Source organism: Photinus pyralis, unplaced genomic scaffold (genome assembly GCF_008802855.1).
Source record: "Photinus pyralis isolate 1611_PpyrPB1 unplaced genomic scaffold, Ppyr1.3 Ppyr1.4_LG9, whole genome shotgun sequence".
In the NCBI taxonomy this organism is placed as follows: domain Eukaryota; kingdom Metazoa; phylum Arthropoda; class Insecta; order Coleoptera; family Lampyridae; genus Photinus; species Photinus pyralis.
Genome location: NW_022170878.1, coordinates 5,986,246 through 5,990,836, shown reverse-complemented (window position 1 = coordinate 5,990,836; position 4,591 = coordinate 5,986,246). Strand labels below are relative to the sequence as shown.

Below are 4,591 nucleotides of genomic sequence, written 5' to 3'. Positions count from 1 at the left end.
GAAGATGGTCGTTGATCTTTTATAATTCACTATGTGCACTGCTCACTTTCCCCCCACATATATAATAAAACATGCTATCCTACCTTTATAAGGCTGCTCTTCCGTAATCTGAAACAAAGAAGAAATTTACGATAAAATTATGAAACAGCAGCGACATTGTTTGTTTAATGGCAAAGTGACTTTAATGAACACATGCAATTCTGAACCAAAATCTGTGCATAAAAATTTCATTTGGGATTTAACATAATCGTTTGCTGATGGTACTATCGATAAATGTGGTCTCAAATTAAAAAAAAAATTAAAATTAATTTACCCTTTTTTTAAATTTAATTTAATTCGTCCACACCAGGAAGAACGGCGCACTGCAGATTCATCATTTCGCCTTCGCGAACGTCTGGTAAACGACCGCTGACGGTAACTGAAAAAGAAGATATAATGTCACATTGGGGCAAATCATAATTCTTTTTGTAAACTGATGATCAGAAATTAATCTTTGATATTACTTTTCAACTAATTTTTTTGATAAAAACTACACAAAGAAAAATAAATTAAATAGTACTTTTTTGAAACTTCAAAAAATTAAAAAAATTACTTTTTTGCTATTGCTCATTATTTCTCAGAAGAAAGTTATATGTTAATCATAAATGAGTTGTGTCAGATCATGTACAAAATCTAAATTGAGTTTCTATACGACGGTGTAAATGATTGTGATGCTGAGGACAGTGGCGTACTCACCTCGTTTGGTTACAACGCGTCCATGGTCCTGCATTTGGGGAATGCTGGCCGGTAAGGGTGAAGGGTTCAGTACGATGGTCAGTGGTGCTGTGAACAATCGTTGAAATTAATACACAATCCAAAATGTTGCTAATTATGTATTTAAATCGTGTTCGTCTACTAATGAACTCATCAGTGGTGAACTAATTAATTAATAAACAAACACGTTCATTGTGATGTAATAACTCACCTTCACATGTCATTAACCGGACCTTTATGTAGTAACAAATGAGATATAACAACCCTTAATTCACCTATTTTAGGTACGGAGGAGTTATCTGCAATACTTTTTCGTTGTCTCGTTCGTAGAGACAACCCGTTCACTTCATAAAACTGGTATGGCTATGAAGTCACAGTCATACTGATTAATATGAAGTAAACTGATGGTGCCACAAAAGAGACTCTTGAACAATTATTGCGGAAAACCCTACGTCACTAAAATTAGGATGAGACGATTGTCATAACTACCATAAGAAGGTCGGCTAAAAGTTGTCGATGATCTTCCTTTTAGTCACTAATGCACTATTCACTCCCCCACTGATTACATAGATATAAGGCAACATGCAATGTATAAGAAAAATCCTACCTTTATAAGGCTGCCCTTCAGGAATCTGAAACAAGAGATTAATTTACGTTAAAAAGCTGAAAACCAACTAATATTAATTGATTATTAATACAAATTTTAGTGATAGTATACAGTGTGTCCCAAATCGGGTGGGATTGCATGGGTAACTTTGTTATTATTAAAGATAGAGAATTGGTTAAATGGGCAATGTTTTGCAGTTTTGGATGCTTATTTAAAATTTCCTTATGAAATTCAAAATGTCGCATAGGTTCGACGTAAATTCAAAAAAACTAAAATTGGTCATTTCCTTGAATGTCTTATATCATCGAAAGTATAAGAGATATAAAAAAAAGTTTTATATAAAAGTGACTGTCTTTGATACGCTTAATTTAGAATTGATGTCAAAAAAAATTCAAGATGGCCACTTTTGAGGAACATTTACCAACTTCCTAAAGTTAAATGGGCGCCATATTGGATTTTTAGATTACTTGATAGATTTTTTAATTCTCTTTTCAACGAGCTATTATAACATAAGATTGAAAATAAGATACCAGTTATATTAACGGTTTTTGTATTTTAATCAAGTAGTCTGTGACGAATAAAAAAAAACAAAACAAAATCTATTCGAGGCAACAAAACAATGAAAATAATTACACCAGATGTTTAAAATACTGGCCATTATTAGTGAAACACACTTCAAGACAGTTTAGTTTAGGCAACGTGTTGCCATTGATTATTATTATTATTATTGTAGTGGTAGCTACTTCCACTTTACTTTTATTTTTTAATTAAGTACTTACTTTTATAATTTAATGTACTGTACATAATTCGTGAATTGTGACCTGAGCAGCCAGTTTGTTGGTAGGTAGCATAAACTAACCCTTCCTTCGAAACATACGTTGTCGAGAAAAATCCTTTAAGGAAGTTTATTGGAGAATTTGTAAATAATGGTGAGCAGTTAAAGATCCATCGAAGATTACCGGTCCAATTACATGACTTCCCATTATGCCATAAAATACATTAATTTAAAAAAATATTACTTGATTTTGGTGTGAAACTACAACATGTAGGTTTTCCTGTGACGAATAGTGTTCATAATGTCGATTTGAACACTTCGCAGTTAGAAGAATAAGATTCATCTGTCCATATGCTCGGACTGGTAAAACTGTTAGTTTCGATATTCTTGCGGATAAACCACCTACAAAATCTGACCTGGGACAATGCATCAATGGTAATACATTGTGTAAAATAAAGCGAAGTGTCTTGAAATGTCTTTAACTGGATAATGGCATGACTTTTTTCGAGGGGATAGTTTGTAGTTATACCACCATTTGTAGGTATGTAAGTATGGATAATAAGTCAATAAGTGATGTTATAAAAATCAAATTTTTCTAGACCTAATGCTTATATAAAATTTTGGAGGGAGTTGTAATGCCCAAACCCCCCCTCTCATGAGTGCGTCCCTGATTTTTTTAAACATCTGATGTAATTATTTTCATTGTTTTGTTGCCTCGAATAGATTTTGTTTTGTTTTTTTTTAATTCATCACAGCCTACTTAATTAAAATATAAAAACCGTTGATATAACTGGTATCTTATTTTCAATCTTATGTTATGATGGCTGGTTGAAAAGAGAATTAAAAAATCTATCAAGTAATCTAAAAATCCCATATGGCGCCTATTTAACTTTAGGAAGTTGGTAAATGTTCCTCAAAAGTAGCCATCTTGAATTTTTTTGACATCAATTCTAAATTAAACGTATCAAAGACAGTAACTTTTATATAAAACTTTTTTTTATATCTCTTATACTTTCGATGATATAAGAGATTCAAGGAAATGGTCAATTTTAGTTTTTTTCAATTTACGTCGAACCTATGCGACATTTTATAACCGCTGTAATTAAAAATAAAGAAATATACCCTTTAGCCTTATTAACTCTGACCCGCCTAAGACGCACCATTAACCACAGGAGAGAGGAAACACTGCACCATAATTTCGCATCAGGCTACTGGTAATCCAATCACTGAAAAGTAAAATGTTAAATTATTAACTAAGCGTTTTGATTATGCTTTAATCGTAATTTTTCTAGAACTTCCATCCAATCTCTTGGTTGTGTGAAAAGTAAATCCTTTTGACCCCAAACTTTATTGTGTGCTTCGTAATTCAAAAATTGAAAGATAGAATTAATAACTACCAATTTGTTGGTACCGAAGATAAATGTATTTGTGATGAGTCAAGCACAACTATGTTAAATGAAACTATGTCAAAACAAATTCTTTCACTGCCGATGCGAGTGCAGTTGCAAATTCCAAAATTCTCAAATGGACACCGAGAGATTTGTGGTGTGTTCTCAATTATATGATTGATAATTACTTTGGATCTTTAGGAGTGCACTCACCGTTCACTTTTCAGTCTTGTCTCCATGTGATTCTCCTGCAGAATCCACGGCAGAGTAGGATGCAATCCCCAGTGGTTCTGTGGACAATGGACTAAAGTTAGTAATGGATAGTAGGTATATGGATCTCAGATACTCGACAATGGAAAATATGCTGATAGGTATTCTCGCACGATTAGGGCGATTTGCGCGGGTGCGCCATCTTGTTGAAACCAAATTTTGTTTTTTTACGTGCTGTATATCGTTGTCATCGTAATAAAAATGCTACTCGATACAGTGTGTACTTTTTTTACGGGCCATAAAAAAAGTTCAAGATGATCTTTCCGAAACGAAACGTTGAGTTAAGTTCTGGAACTCCTTTGAGATGGCGATAACATGTAAGTGCTGAGGAAATAAAAAGTCGTTTTCTTTCTCCAGGGGGGGGGGCACTCCATACAACCCTGGCTCCCAGCTGATGCGTTCTCCTTTCAAAACGTTTAGAACCCACAATACTTGTCGTGATCATTTTCGAGAGTGAGTCATCAACGAGCCCTTCTTCTGAAGAGCATTCCATCCCAAATCCACAGGGAGACGCTTGGATGGTTATCCCTCGAGAATGTTCACAAGTACTGAGGAATGTGAATGTGTTAAAAGGAATACACATCGCCGGGGGGTTACAAATAGTTTCTGGTTGCGCCTTGAGAATGATGGTGACAGGTACCCCCGAGTATAAGAACTGTCATGGGTGTCTTTAAGCCTGGACGATTTTGCGGGAAAACGTTGTACCAAGGCGTCGGTGGAAGAAAAGGGTATTGATATCTTCAGTACTTGTCATAGTCATTCTCAAGGGGAAACCAGAAACATTTTTACTGGGAGGTA

General features: G+C 34.5%; 1 long non-coding RNA gene across 1 annotated transcript; it reads right to left on the bottom strand.

Moving 5' to 3' along the window:
• Positions 1 to 1,097: 1,097 nt before the first annotated feature.
• Positions 1,098 to 3,815, bottom strand: LOC116180186. Its single transcript, XR_004147088.1, has 3 exons — positions 3,737 to 3,815; positions 3,258 to 3,361; positions 1,098 to 1,385 (listed from the first exon to the last, which is right to left on the bottom strand). It is a non-coding gene; the product is annotated as an uncharacterized LOC116180186 (long non-coding RNA).
• Positions 3,816 to 4,591: the final 776 nt, after the last annotated feature.